This window comes from Neolamprologus multifasciatus, chromosome 14 (genome assembly GCF_963576455.1).
Source record: "Neolamprologus multifasciatus chromosome 14, fNeoMul1.2, whole genome shotgun sequence".
In the NCBI taxonomy this organism is placed as follows: domain Eukaryota; kingdom Metazoa; phylum Chordata; class Actinopteri; order Cichliformes; family Cichlidae; genus Neolamprologus; species Neolamprologus multifasciatus.
Window position 1 is genome coordinate 40,563,469 of NC_140452.1, and position 16,154 is coordinate 40,579,622.

Consider the following 16,154-nt stretch of genomic DNA (forward strand, 5'->3'; position numbering starts at 1 on the left):
GTCTTGTATCTTGTTCCTCAGGATGATTTGCTGTCCAACTATCATAGCAGTCATTGTCCAGCAGCTCAAATTTTAGAAAAGCAGATTTGAGAAGCACAGCTGAAATAGCATTTTTATGACATTAACAATATAACCACGAATCTTCCTCCACTATTGTTCAATTTTAGGCCAAGACCATAACAAATGCATCCGTATCTAATGAGAATTTGATGGTTTGATCCAGGAGTTGAAGCTGTATCACAACTACTTTCATACATATGTCAGGATGTTAGCTAGCCGCACCTAGCTGTGTGTCTGAGGTTAAACAAGATTATTTTATTATTTTCATATCACTGTATATTCAGTAACTGTGTGTGTTTTGAGCTAGGAGGACACTTGTTACCAAATGCAATGGTCTGAAAAAAGAAAAACAAAGTGCTGCAAATTCGCCCAGCAAAATTACGTGGTCGTGTGAATGGCTGCATTAAGAAAAGCTGACTCAGGCCAGATGTGATTCCTTTTGTGTGTGTGTGTCTCTCCCATTTGGTTCTTTAGCCATCAGATGTGATTCCTAAATGTCACAACACACCTGACATCTGGTCTATAAAGTGTAGACCTGAGCTGGTACAAAGAGACTTACCCTGAGTCAGCGCCCATAAAAGTTGGCCCATAAAAGATTAGCTGTAGACATTCATATGTATCTGGATAGATAACAGAGCCAGGCCAAAAAGTAAGCCAACGCTGTGGTCATCCCTGAAGAATGAATACAACTCAAAAGTTCTTATACTGTATAAACACACTTAAGGCTTTAGCTACCTTAGCTTTTCTAAGTGAGTTCACCTGAAGTTAAACATTTCAAACTTGACTCACTAAATATGAGAAAAGACAGCATAAAAAATAGACTTGAAAAGTGAAGCTAATGTGGAAAGGCCTTACGTCTGCATACTTAGTGGTCATCTTGATCTTCTATAGTCCGTTCCATAAATCAGTTTATGGCTCAGTCACTCATTGCAGGTCACGATTTAAAAAAAAAACAAAAACAAAAAACACATGTAGTCAATTTTTGTAAATTTGGGTCATTTTAAGTGTCAGAAGCGTAAAATATCCTTTGCCTCATGACTTGTGATTAAGAAGTTGTCAACCAGTGAGTGTGCTGTTCACAGATAGATCCACCCCTCGCTCACCACATCTGCTTATGCAAATGCAACCAAGAAACCCAGCAAGGACTCTTTTTCTAAGAGAGGAGATTTAAACTATTTAAACTTAAAGCCAAGATCTACATGACAGTCATACGGCCGGTGGCCCTATATGCAACGGAATGCTGGCCAGCCACCGAGAAACACGAGCAGATCCTCAACGCTATGGAGACAAAGATGCTCAGGTGGATGGAGCGCTTAACCCGCCTGGATCGTGTGACAAACGAAGATGTTCGAAAACGAGTCGGAGTTGCCACGATTGAAAAGAAGATGAGGGAAACGCGCCTACATTTTGGCACGTCATGCGCAGCGAGGAGGATTCGGTGTCAAGAACAGCCCTCCGACCGCGAGGAAGACCGAAGAACCGGTGGATGGACGCAATCACCGAAGATATGCACGCAGTGGATCTCACCCCAGAGGACACTCAAGACCGATCCAAATGGAGACAGAGTCACGCAGCGGACCCCGTGCTGGGAAGACGCAAGGAAAGAGGAGGAGGAGATTTAAACTATGTTTAAAAAATACAAAAAAACCCCCACAATACAGTGCTCACTCGTTGCCTCCCTTATTCTGCTCATTTACAAGCATATTTATAAGACACTGTGATTTTTAAGGCCCTATTTTCACAAAAACTTATTTATAAAGAATAACAGAAAGAACAGTTACTACCAATAACATATGCTGCATCTTTATTTTTTGATCTTTATTGCATAAACCCATCCTCACTAGATGGACAGAGACTATTTCAATTGACTGTTGCGCAGGTACTATTGTGGAAAACTGGAACCCCGTATCTCAACTGGTAACAAGCTTTTTCAGGCACTTCATGAATACTTTTGTAGGAGTCTCAGAGTGAGACAGAAGGGACTTGTGCCATTTGTAACTTTGAAAACTTGACTAAAGAAAGGGAAAACACGCAAAGCGTAGTATGGCCGTTCGTTTAGAGGAATGCTAGCAATTTGCTGCTTAGCATAGTGCCACATTAGCAGCTAAAGACACACATTTCCCTCAGGAATTCATACTAGACCTTATTTAAGACTTAAGGCTTATTTAAGCCTTTGTAAGACTCTGTTAACCTTCCTCTACAGTCACAGTCTTCATCACCAGCTCATCTATATAATGCTTTAAACAAAAGCAACATCGATGGAGCGTGAAAGGATACAAGCTGGCAAATCGATGACTTCCTACAGGTGGGAAAATGGGTTAGAAACAAGAACGAATATTTTCCAATAATTGCCTCTTCTCTGTCTGACAGGTGATTCTGTCAAGTCACGCTGGCCATTCGTGCCTTTATCATCTTCTCTTGCTGAGTGTACCTTCAAATATCAGAATGTCACATGTTTGCCACTCATTGTTCAGATTGGCTGAACAATGAATGAAGCTTTCTTAATTTTTTACATCTCCCCTGACATACAGAAATCTAAATTTATGCAATGGTAACGCCCTCTCTGCCTGGTTTTGCCTCCTGGTGATGTGAAGCAGACGAAGGAAATATAGAGTCAAGAAAGGCCAGGGCGAGGCACAGACAACCTGAGTCAACACTCAGCTTCTCTCTGGGCTGGCTGTCAGAGCTCAGGTGGGAGGCAGCCTATAAATCTGTTGGCAGGGCAGCGACACCCAGCCAGTCAGCAGGCGGCAGACACATGGCTGGCAGAGAGACCGGTACAGAGACAGACGGACAGAAAGGAGAAGACTGAGGAAAAATAGATGGCAAGACAAGGTACAGGGCGTGCCACTGTCTGAGGTTGTGTGTGTGTGCGCGCGTGTGTGTGTGCAGGCAGGTTAGTGTGTGTTTCCATGGCAAAGAGTGCTGTGGTCAAGCAAAACCTCTGCAATACCTCATTATTTCCCTTCCAACATCGAGCAACATGACACAACGAGCCATTTGGAAAAAACACAACAAAGGACACAAGGGAGACAAGATAGAAAGAAACTCAGGTCTGCGTTCAATTGGTTGGCATACAGGAAGTTGTTTACACGCTGGTTACTGTAACTAGTCAGTGTCTTGCCAGGTAAAGTTTTATGACTAGCTGCTTCTAAATCACTGTGGGATCCACACAGTCCATATGACTGCAGTGCAGTAAGTATCCAGATGCTAGTTTTACTAGCAGTGACGTTAATCCTCTAAGTCTAACTAACACATTCTGAAAGTGTGCAATTTGTATTGGTAGAATTTGTGTCTTTCTGAGAAACACTGTGATTGCAATTTCTTCAGCTAATAAGAGTACGTTGCCAAAAATGAGGTGCTAAAACAATCCCTTTCATATATAGTTGCATAGTGTTTGCCAGTCAAGGCTGCAGGTCAGAAACTTAACACCACAACTCCACTAAGTCATGACAGTACATTGTTATTTTAAAATTTTGATTATGAGCTCTAGGTGTTGTGGTGTGCAGGTATATGAAATGAAATATGGATGTAGTACCAATATTTTAACACGTCCTGTAACTGTTGTTTTTATGCTTTCGTACAGCAGTGATTACAGATTCAGACCTACTCCATACATTTGTATTTTAAGTTTAATCAGTTTGATAAAAATAAAAAATACAACACAATAAAAATGTAATATAGCAAAGATAAGTTATGCTATTTCTACAGTGGGGCAAAAAAGTATTTAGTCAGCCACCGATTGTGCAAGTTCCCCCACTTAAAATGATGACAGAGGTCAGTAATTTGCACCAGAGGTACACTTCAACTGTGAGAGACAGAATGTGAAAAAAAAATCCATGAATTCACATGGTAGGATTTGTAAAGAATTTATTCGTAAATCAGGGTGGAAAATAAGTATTTGGTCACCTCAAACAAGGAAAATCCCTGGCTCTCACAGACCTGTAACGTCTTCTGTAAGAAGCTTTTCTGTCCCCCACTCGTTACCTGTATGAATGGCACCTGTTTGACCTCATCATCTGTATAAAAGACACCTGTCCACAGCCTCAACCAGTCAGACTCCAAACTCCGCCATGGCCAAGACCAAAGAGCTTTCGAAGGACACCAGGAAAAGAATTGTAGACCTGCACCAGACTGGGAAGAGTGAATCTACAATAGGCAAGCAGCTTGGTGTGAAAAAATCAACTGTGGGAGCAATCATCAGAAAATGGAAGACATACAAGACCACTGATAATCTCCCTCGATCTGGGGCTCCACGCAAGATCTCATCCCGTGGGGTCAAAATGATCATGAGAACGGTGAGCAAAGATCCCAGAACACACGGGGGGACCTGGTGAATGACCTGCAGAGAGCTGGGACCAAAGTAACAAAGGTCACCATCAGTAACACACTACAACGGCAGAGAATCAAATCCCGCAGTGCCAGACGTGTTCCGCTGCTGAAGCCAGTGCATGTCCAGGCCCGTCTGAAGTTTGCCAGAGAGCACATGGATGATACAGCAGAGGATTGGGAGAATGTCATGTGGTCAGATGAAACCAAAGTAGAACTTTTTGGTATAAACTCAACTCGTCGTGTTTGGAGGAAGAAGAATACTGAGTTGCATCCCAAGAACACCATACCTACTGTGAAGCATGGGGGTGGAAACATCATGCTATGGGGCTGTTTTTCTGCCAAGGGGACAGGACGACTGATCCGTGTTAAGGACAGAATGAATGGGGCCAAGTATCGTGAGATTTTGAGCCAAAACCTCCTTCCATCAGTGAGAACTTTGAAGATGAAACGAGGCTGGGTTTTCCAACATGACAATGATCCAAAACACACCGCCCGGGCAACAAAGGAGTGGCTCCGTAAGAAGCATTTGAAAGTCCTGGAGTGGCCTAGCACTGGAAGTCCCAGGCTTTTCTAAGCCCACGTCAGCCAAGTGGAAGCTAAATTGGCTAGTCTTTTAGCATCAATTCATATGTAAATTAGGTTGTTACTTGAGGAGTGGGGGAGTGGGGGTGTGTGAATGATTGCTGATTTCTAACTACCAACTGCCTCTTTGTTAGTGTGTGGGGGTGGGGAGCTGCTAAAAGCTGTGAACTTCCTTTCCTGTTGAGGTCAATGAAATTGTCCTCTTGCGGGGTCTACTAGGCTGCTGCTCAGCAAACCTGTGAAACCCACAGTATAACCCTAACCCTGCAGTATATAGCAAGTAAACCTGACAAGTTTGGGATCAAGTTTTGGGTGGCTAACTGCCAACTGCCTCTTTGTTAGTGTGTGGGGGTGGGGAGCTGCTAAAAGCTGTGAACTTCCTTTCCTGTTGAGGTCAATGAAATTGTCCTCTTGCGGGGTCTACTAGGCTGCTGCTCAGCAAACCTGTGAAACCCACAGTATAACCCTAACCCTGCAGTATATAGCAAGTAAACCTGACAAGTTTGGGATCAAGTTTTGGGTGGCTAACTGCCAACTGCCTCTTTGTTAGTGTGTGGGGGTGGGGAGCTGCTAAAAGCTGTGAACTTCCTTTCCTGTTGAGGTCAATGAAATTGTCCTCTTGCGGGGTCTACTAGGCTGCTGCTCAGCAAACCTGTGAAACCCACAGTATAACCCTAACCCTGCAGTATATAGCAAGTAAACCTGACAAGTTTGGGATCAAGTTTTGGGTGGCTTGCGACCTAAAATCCAAGTACATTTGCAATGTCTTCCCATATCTTGGCAAGGGAGGTACATTTGCAAGAGAGTTGGCTCACTCTCATATGGCTGGGAAGAAGGCAAGAAAAGAACAGTTGCTTTGGACACAACCCTCCACAACTTTTTTGTTTGTTGTTTTTTTTGTACTGTTTTTATCAATAAATCTCAGCAACAAAGGAAATACACCCATGTGTGTTGATTTCTCCCTAAGATGGCAAACAGAAACACAAGTTTCCTTGTGGGTTAGGGTTAGGCTAACCCTAACCCTAGGGTTAGGCTAACCCTAACCCCTAACCCTAACGGCTCAGCACCACCTTATTTACATAACAAAAGCAGCAGTTCACAATTCAGTCCAGGATATTAGCTAAAAGATTACCAGCCATTTGGCTGGTTGGTGGGTTTTAAACGTAGAAAAGCCAAATGGCTGCTCTCTGGGAGTTCCTGTGCTAGCCAGTCTCCAGACCTCAACCCCATAGAAAATCTGTGGCGGGAGTTGAAAGTCCGTGTTGCTCGGTGACAGCCCCAAAACATCACTGCTCTTGAGAAGATCTGCATGGAGGAATGGGCCAAAATACCAGCTACTGTGTGTGCAAACCTGGTAAAGACCTATAGTAAACGTTTGACCTCTGTTATTGCCAACAAAGGTTATGTTACAAAGTATTGAGTTGTATTTTTGTTATTGACCAAATACTTATTTTCCACCCTGATTTACGAATAAATTCTTTACAAATCCTACCATGTGAATTCATGGATTTTTTTGTTCACATTCTGTCTCTCACAGTTGAAGTGTACCTCTGGTGCAAATTACTGACCTCTGTCATCATTTTAAGTGGGGGAACTTGCACAATCGGTGGCTGACTAAATACTTTTTTGCCCCACTGTATATGTGCAGTACTTTGTGAACCCTGGTTTATTTAAATTGCTTTAAAAATGAAGGCTGCATGGTATGGAAATATGGCACAAATGCCCAGCATAAATTACTCATGTTAAATTGCACAATTATTGGCATCCTACAGAGCTCCCCAGATAACACCATTTCAGATTAGCAGGTAAGCTAAAGGACGAAGAGCAGCCAGTGTGGTCCATGTTCTGCTATCCTCTATGCTGTTGCATGCTGGGGGAGCAGGCTGAGGGTCGCAGACGCCAACAGACTCAATAAACTGATCTGTAAGGCCAGTAATGTTAGGATGGAGCTGGATTCCCTTAATGTGGTGTCGAATGTTGTCCGAAATAAAGACAATTTTGGATAATACCTCCCACCCACTCCATGACATGCTGGCTAGCCACAGGAGCACGTTCAATGAGAGACTGAGATTACCAAAAAGCACCACTGAATGACACAGGAAATCATTACTGCCCGTGGCCACCTCCCTGTACAACTCCTCCATCTAATACACTGTAAACACTGCAATAGTTACACCCTTTTTGCTCATGCTCTTTCTACTCTGTAATATTCCTGCCAACATTCTTGATATTTATTATTGAGTGACTTGTATATATTGTTCTATTTCTGAAATTTCTTAAATCTGTAACATATTGTATTATTAAATAGTCTAGTCTGTTTCTGTTACCTGTTATTTATACTGGAGCAACTGTAACCTACATAATTTCCTTAGGGATTAATAAAGTATGCTGATTCTGATGCTGATTAATAATTAAAGAAACATTTTTAGATAAAGTATCTAACAGTATTTTATGTCATTCTTATGGCATATCTACTCCAAGGCTCTTCTTCTGCATGAACATTTTCAGGAGCTGAAATCAGCGAAGGACCATCGGTTTAAAAAAAATGTCCATCAGAGTCTAGCAAAGCAACCTGTAAATGAATCACAACAATTTGACTAACAGCTTTATGACTACGTTTTTCTTTTCTAAATAACCAACAGATCATGACAATACTGCTCTCAATGATACTATCTCAGTATCAGCAGTGATACTCATGAAGTTTGACACTTTGGCGCACTGATGGGAAAAAAACAAGACAAAAAACAAAACTAACCTGTGTGTTACACATATTGTACTAACAGCACTCTCAGACACTATACAGTATTATCTAAAAGATTACTGTGTTTTAACCTAATACCCTAACTGATGCAGTTAGAAATGAGCAAACATATTACAGTATGAGGAAATGACTTTGGCCATGTCCACACTAATACGTTTTCATTTGAAAATGCATCTTTTTCTCTCCGTTTTGGCCTTCTGTCCACACTAAGATAGCAGAAGACAGTACACAATAGTTGTTTTGTTTGCTGTCAATTTTGACAGCCCTATTAAAGATTCATATTAGTTTGTACAATTCTCTTCCGCTTTTGCAACTTTGTACTTTTGTGTTACTCACAGCAACAACTCCACCTCAGTGTTAGTCCATTTAAAAAACTCTGTGCTTTTCCTCAACATTTTGCCGCGACCTTTCAAAGAGCCGGAAAGTAAATAAACGGCAGACAGAAATGAGGCAGGTCGAATCGGCTTGTGTTTTATGCATGCACAGTATTAGAACATAAGCGTTTTTGGCCGTTTCAATGTGGACGCACATGAAACGGTCGTGAAAACCACTGACAACGATAGTGTGGACATGGAGCGTTTTCAGACAAAAACACCGTTTTCAAATTTATCCGGGCTAGTGTGGACACAGCTTTTGTGTATGGCATTTAAATTTGACACCAGAGGTCTGTGTTCATTTTCTGTTCCATTTATTTTATTTTACCAAGAGAGGTTAATTTACCCATAATTTAACGTCAGTTTACTACTAGTAGTTATGAAGGCCAAAATTAAAAAGCAAACAAACAAGATTTCATTGACAGAATGAAGTAGCTGTGTTAGTAATCTGGCCTAAAGCTCTTAATGTTTAGTGATGATATTTGTGGCGAGTGCGAGCTGTTGAGTTTTTCTTTTCTGCCTCCTGGCTGATTCTTCCCACCCAGAGCACAACTTCAACCAAACACAGCTGACAGGCATGTGAAGATGCCTCTTTTTGAGGCATGATGTCTTGTTCTAATGTGGCTAAAAAAGTAAGCAGACCCCGAGAATATACACTGTCACATTGTTTACCTCAGTTTTCTCTGCGGGGGTTCAAACCTCAGAGTAAAGCAGAGAGGATGTCTGCTGGCTGCTCCGCACATTCAGCTGTGCAGCTGCCTCGTTTCAGGCCACTGAGAGGACTTACTGAGGACACTGAAAGGAGCTGTTGTTAAGCAGCCAGACAGCTAACAGTAAGCCTTCACAACTATTCTCGATGAATAGACAATAAAAAAAGTGCCAGCCGTGATTTACATTTTATATGCAGTCATTCTGTATAGCAGCAATGACTGCTGAAGTGTCTTTAACTACTGTCATCTCACAGAAAATTCTAATCAGCTCGGATAAACAGAGCTGCAAGGAGTGCTGTGAAATACAGCAAGTTTGGTACCGATCCGATGTCAAGTAAATACAGGGTCAGATACAAACACTGACACCAATCTAGGAGTCTAATAACTTTTATGATATTTCATCTGAAAGAAAAAACTACTTTTCAATCCAAGAGGAAGAAGTAGTTTTCTTGGAGGCTCACCAGCTTTTCAAAGTTTCCTTTACGTATGAAAAACGCTCGGCTTTACAGGTTAGACGTGTGAAAGAGTTAGTCACTTCTGAGTCATGATGTTGGCTACTCCTTTGTGTTTAAGGTGGAGATTATATCAAGTAGTCTGAAAATTTTAAAATTGCTTCAGAAATGATTAAAAATGTCATCTGTAAACAGACATTAAAAAGCATGTTTACAGCCTGGTCAAAGCACAGCTTTGGTATCTATAGCTCAAGGCTGCACAATCCATTGAATTATGATTCTAATCACAGTTTCGAGCTTCCCATAAGTTAAATTAACACAATCAAGACAAAAAGCAAATCAAGCGCTTCCTAAATCAGCTCCTGATCATGTGACTGCATGTGAGCGCTAGTCCCTTAAAGTGGAATATCATCCACTGTTTGAAAATGCTTTACATTATGTAATGTTAACCAAGGTCAAATTCCAGGCAATGTTGTAGAGTTTTGCCTGCGTCAGAGAGCATCACAGCTAACTTAATCAACCATCTGAAAACACATCACAAACTGCAGCATAACCAACGCATGAAGGGCAAGAAAAACAAAGCAATGCTTATGTGAATTATCCAACATGAACTCAGATGCCCATAAAAAGTGGTTCTGTACAATGCATTGCATATGCATCCAGCTCACAAAGACAATCACCAATCAATCACGTTCCATTTAGCCAGAGATATGTGCCCAATAAACATGGAGAGTAACAGAGGATTCAGGGAAACGGTCAGCGTGATGGACAAAAGATATGTTGTTCCCTCGTGCAATTGTTTTTCCAGTGATTACAAAACGTCACAGGGGAAAAGGAGGGAAATCTCACAGCCGTTGAGTGCTACGAGTTTTATTCACATCCATCATGCAGGTACAATGGATGGATATTTTGGACCTCACATTATTTGTCTGCAGAGATAAAACACGATTGCTTGAAAAGATTGGAATGAATTGTTTTTGCTTTTTTTTTTTTTTTTTTTTTTTTTTTAGTGATATTGATAATATAGCATTATTATCACCTTTAACATCTGTCCTGCTCAGACAATACACTGGCAATGCATACCACACCCACACCCTAACTTATTAACAGCCAATTGCTGTAGGAATTTAAAACATGTAAGAATTCAGTTTTAGGAAATTCACTAAAAAGAGTTTCAGTTGCATAGCTGTCCTTTTAACTGGACACCTGAGTAAAAGCACAAGCTGACCAGGGTTTTTACACAGCTGGAAACAGCTGCTGCATGGATCACACACAGAGACACAGGTGTTCTTCAGCACCATCAGAATTAACAGCCTGGTCTGAGAACAAAATTTCACAGAAAAGCCATCTGTTTGTGTTCATGAACAACATTTTGTTATGTTCTTTTCCACAGCAGCACTAGTTTTTTGTTTTTTTTTTTGTTTTAATTTATTCCAACAGGAAGTATGCAGGCCATATGTTTTTTTACATAAAACATGCCATCACCATGGTAACCAAGAAAACACAGCTTTAAAAGGCGTAGTAATCTGAACCACAATCTTTTTATACTTGAACCTAAGCATCTCTTTCTAATATGCTAATTCCAAACAATTTGTTTTTAATGCCCAACTCTAACTGATGAACACAATATGAATGAATAACTTAAAAACAACATAAATAAAAGGTACTTTCAGCTGCCGCCTTACTTCCCAAGGGGTCGCCAAAGTGGATGTGTCTGCATGTTTGATTTAGTACAGATTTTATACGAGATTCCCTTCCTGATACTAGCTTTTATGACCCACTGAGGTTGAGCTTGTGTCTCCTCATGGATTCCAACTAGGGATCTTTCATGTGTAAAGCGAACGTATCAGTCCCAATACAAATGGTATTTAAAAATCTGTGACTTGTTTGACTCAACATCTGTCTGCGATGTGAACGGAAAAATTATATGTTCCATCGCAGACTTCTCCAACCTCCAAATGTGACGGGTTTTTTACATTTTACAAAGTGGAAAATGTCAAACTGCAGCTGTGACATGTTGACATGTGTGCTTCACTTCTCAAAAGTCAATTAGTGATGATTGTTATGATTGGATATTGGGTAAGAAGAATAACAGGACCCTCTTTGCTTCACAGCATTATGACAGCATGATAGTATTATGTTAAAAGCGTTAAAATGTAGCTTAAAAAAAATGATGTAACAACTTAAAACAGCTCAAACCAAAGAGCGAACAGCAAAGCAGGGCTGAAAAATACTGCACTTTCCTGGAGTGACTGCTTGAGTCTTTGTAACGAATGTCTTTGAAAGTGAATCAATTACCCAATGTTAAAAAACTTCACTGCAATAAAAAGCATGTTTACAGTGGTGTAGTTTTGTTGTCTATAACTTTCCAATTCATACCAACTGTATGGATTCAAATTCAGAATCAGAATAAGAATCAGCATACTTAATAATCCCTATGGAAATGATGTGGGTTACAGTTGCTCCAGTACTGTAACAAAAACAAACTAGACTATTTAACAATACAATATGTTAAGATTTAAGAAATAGCACAATATATACAAGTCACTCAATATTAAATATCAAGGATTGACAGATGTGATTATAAATAAATATCAAGAATATTGACAGCAACATTACCGAGTAAGAAAAGAGCGTGTGCAAAAAGGGTGTAACTATTGCAGTGTTTACAGTGAATTTGATGGAGGAGTTGTACTGAGAGATTCCTTTAATATCTTCAGGTTAGGGGCCATCTTTGATTGACACTTGTATGGGCACAGGCAGATTTAGCTAACCGTTGTATGCTAGGCCTCCCTTCTGCTAATTAAAATGACAGAACTGGGCTTCTCAGTATTGTAATGAAATATGTGACAGATAATGTGGCTTGCTGGCTTGCTACCTGACATACATAAAGCATAACATGTCTCATGTTTTGCCAGTGCTGGCTCCTTTGTGGCTCTTACTCTTACTAGAGAAAGAAGCTAAACAGAGCTCTTATCTGTCTGTCAGTGGGTTACTGCAAATGAGTAAGAGTAATTTATCTTTGTTGAAACCACACTGATTGGCTCATCTGTGATTATGTCACTGTAACTGATAATGCATTAAATAACAGTAACATTAGTAAAATATATATATATGTGTGTGTGTAATGACCTAAAAGGTTCACATTCAGATGTTTTAATCCACATCAACACCAAGGCTAGATTGTGTAATGTCATCAGATTTCACAATAGATGTTTTTCTTTTGAGCCATAATCCAATCCAGTGTTGATTAGATTAAAATTGACCACCTGGACCAATATTAATGTCCCCTTCTCTAGAGATTTAAATTCAAATGAGTCTTAAGAGACATTCCTCCTAGTTGTCACCCAAGAACTGTTTTATGGTTCCTGACAGAAAATGGAGCTTAGAATGGAATTAGTATGGAGATGTATTGTGTGTGTGTGTGTGTGTGTGTGTGTGTGTGCGTGTGTGTGTGTTTGTGAGGGAGGGAGGCTTTGTGGTCTGTACAAATGGATGACTCAATCTCTGCCCTTGCCCTGAGCCTCAGTGTAAATGGACCCTGCCTCTCCTCTGGCTAATCACTCCGACTGGAGTTCATGACAGCCTTAAGTGCCGACTGCACCGCTGTGTTATTAAATCCAATCCACCAGTCAGGAATTATTTAGGGTGATTACCAAGTTTATTTTAATTTTCATCTTCAGCTATCACTTGGTTGCATTAAAGCGGAGGCACGGTGACTTTTGGGCTCGCTCAGATAAAAGAAGAGCAGCATATCATTTTAGCTGACCGTGAAGGCAATGACACACATAGACACACTCAATCCTGAAGACAAGGGTTCAATCTTATGGCCCATATTGAATTACGTCTCTCCACTCCTGTGGTGCAAACTGCTTGGTAGAGGAGGTGACACCTTGCATTTATGCTAACAGCCGAAGAGAAGAGATTGCAATTTCCTGCTGATTCTACTTTCTCACAGCAGTGGGGATCCTTTCTGCTAACCCATCCCACTACAACGTCAGTCTTTCACCATCTGCTCCCACTAGGCTACATTTTATAGCAAGTCTCAATTTAGGTTGTGCAACATGACAGAGAGATTAACTTTGCAGCTGAAGGGCTAAAGTACAGAGACACATAACTTTCCAAGTTTTTAGGATAAAAAAAACAGATTCAATGATACAATGATGGATACAAATTTGATTATAAAGTAACTTTTTAGTCATCTATCTACCTTCTACTACTTTGCAGATCCAGGCCAAGGGAGCTGCAGTCTAAAGACTGGCCTCTGCCTTCTCGGCCACCCGCTGGTACAACAATGTTGACTGAGATAAAGTAAGCAAAAGGCTAAATAGCAAACCGAACATGGTTACAGGTCACAGGATAAAATTTTATTACTGATTAAATCTCCCTCAAATGCTATACAAACATTCAGACATCACTGCAGTTGAGACGCCTCAGCACAATGCTGCTTCTTTTCCCTCTATGGGAGTTGAGGTGTTAGCCTTTAAGGATGTTGTGGGCTGAAATGAGAGAGGCCTTGAGTAGTCTGAGTGCTCTAAAAACAACATATGCCCCGAGGTTCTAACAAGCCCTTGCCTATAGAGGCAACTCTTTTTGGGCGCTTCGGCTGCAGGCTCATCCTGTAGGTCACTACCAACACTTTGAGGTTACAGGTAAAGGTAGGAAACTGATAGCTTGACCTTGAAACTCAGCTTTCTTTTTACTGCAATGAAATGCTACATCATCCACATTACTGCTACGATTCATCTGTCAGTCTCTTGTGTCACTCTCCCCGACTCATGAGCAAGACCCTGAGATACCCTGAAGTCCGTCACTTGAGGGAGGGACTTATTCCCACAGTTTTCCAGCATCTGAACTATATGTGAAAGTGTTAGAAGTCAGTTTGTTTGTCCAAGCACACAGAGGATTTTTCAAGGTCAAATCCTGGTTATACTAAAGGCTTTTGAGGGCACAGCTGGAACATTCATAAACTAGATCACACTCAGGGTAGCTGGAGATGATCACGCCTTCAGAAATCCATCACTTTTATTATCTGAAACATGGAAGAGAAAACCATAAAGAATACAGAATTCCAAATTTTAAAGTTATTATTGTAACATTTATTTTTTCCGTAAATTTTGGAATAAAAACTGACCTGAAACATCAGGTTTACGTAGTGCAGCTTACTAAAAGTGGTAAAATGCCAAAATTAGAGAAAGTTCCAGAAGCTGAGGCTGCTGCGATGTTCCAAATCTGCCAAGAGCTCCCAGTGGCGGCAACAACGGTTGACCTAATTCATAAAATTAAAAAACAACCTACAGTACATCTGTCAGTATATAACTGATGTGGTCATACACTTGGTTACATGCACTTCTTAGTTAAATCTGTAGTTATCAAGCTCAGCTCTCTCTTTTAATGTATGCTTTTCATTGTTTAATTGTAACCTCTGCTGTCTCTCTCTGTCCTCTTATGGTCGTGGTCGGGCCTGTTGACACATGACCTGATATCCCAGTGTTGGTCCAACATCATCATAACTTGGGTCAAGGATCAAGATTGCAACTGACCAATGTGATGTTAACAGTTAACATTAGCCAAGAAGTTAGCTAATACTTTTAAAAAATATATTACTAGAAAACCAACATGAGTCACCTAAATTTGGCTAACAGCAGACCTAACTTGATAAAAATATTTATTATGATGTATAAATGAATAAAGAAAACACTTGAAATGCCGATTATTTCTTCCAGAAGAAATCTTTATATTCCTACATTCCTGCAAAGCTATGACATCACAACAATGTTGATCCTGAAAAAGCACATTATGATGCTGCAGGGATATCAGATACGTCAGCTGCCGACAGTCATTTAACACAGCTCTGTGTTAAATGAATATTGGCAGGCTCTATAAAATTTACCGAGATTGTATTTATTGGTAAAATAGTTACTGACAGCACAACCAAGATTAAAGTGGAGTGTAGAGAGGAGCTGAGAAGGGACAATTCAAGTAAAAAAATATTAACTGAGTTGACGATTCAACAATAAAATAGTGACACGTCGTGACATAGCCAGAGGTTCAAAGGAAAGAGTTGTTGCAGTATTTCTTACAGCTCTTATATCCATAAGGTTTAGATTCAGAAGATTCTAGCCTTTGACTTGGACTCCTATATAAACCAAGTCAGACTCACCAGACATTTAAGAAAGTTCTAGATACTCCCTTTACCCTTCAAAACCAGAGGATTCAAATAACCTTTTTCCACATATGCAGCAGTGCACCCTAAACACCTGTAAACAGGCTTTGATTTATTAAAACAGTCCACAACAGGATTTAGTCTTTAATTTCCTTCTTTGACGCATTTTTGCTGATGTTTAACTGCACTTTGCAGATCAAGTATCACTACATGTTGTGCACCAGAGAGCAGAGAAGTATATATATGCTTTGTATACAGTACATGAATTACCTTGAGTGTTTCATATATAGCACATTTACTGAGAAACTGCTGTGGTAATGCAGGACCCAGCTTATATTGGAAATTTCATTTCGAGAATTGCTTTAGAGAATTTAATCTTTAATGGCTGTACTGGAGCTGAGCCGAAGAAGCATATGGATTAGTAGTTTATACTTGGTGTTGATAACTGATTTGCATATTGTGTAACACTGCAGTGTAAATACAGACTTTCCACATGATGCAGGTGCAATGAAGAAGAGTGGTGAGAAAGCTAAGTGCTGAAATGCAAAGGGAATCAAATAAATTACTACACATACAGACTCGTAAAGCAATATTTCCAATTTTAACTGGCACTGAAAGTCAGAAAAACAATACACAAAAACACAGCTCAGGAATTATGTATGAATAGAAACAATGGTCTTCTGACAGCCACAGGGAACCCGACAGGCTAAGTGAGTC

The 16,154-nt window shown here is 40.3% G+C and overlaps 1 protein-coding gene and 1 long non-coding RNA gene across 2 annotated transcripts in view; both read right to left on the minus strand.

Annotated features, from left to right (window-relative positions):
* lrrc75a (leucine rich repeat containing 75A) overlaps positions 1 to 16,154 on the minus strand; it is a 69,537-nt gene that overhangs the window by 20,552 nt on the left and 32,831 nt on the right. The gene's annotated exons all lie outside the window — the stretch shown is intronic.
* Positions 498 to 4,937, minus strand: LOC146504689 (uncharacterized). The gene is made up of 2 exons (XR_014877955.1): positions 2,513 to 4,937; positions 498 to 2,419 (listed from the first exon to the last, which is right to left on the minus strand). It is a non-coding gene; the product is annotated as an uncharacterized LOC146504689 (long non-coding RNA).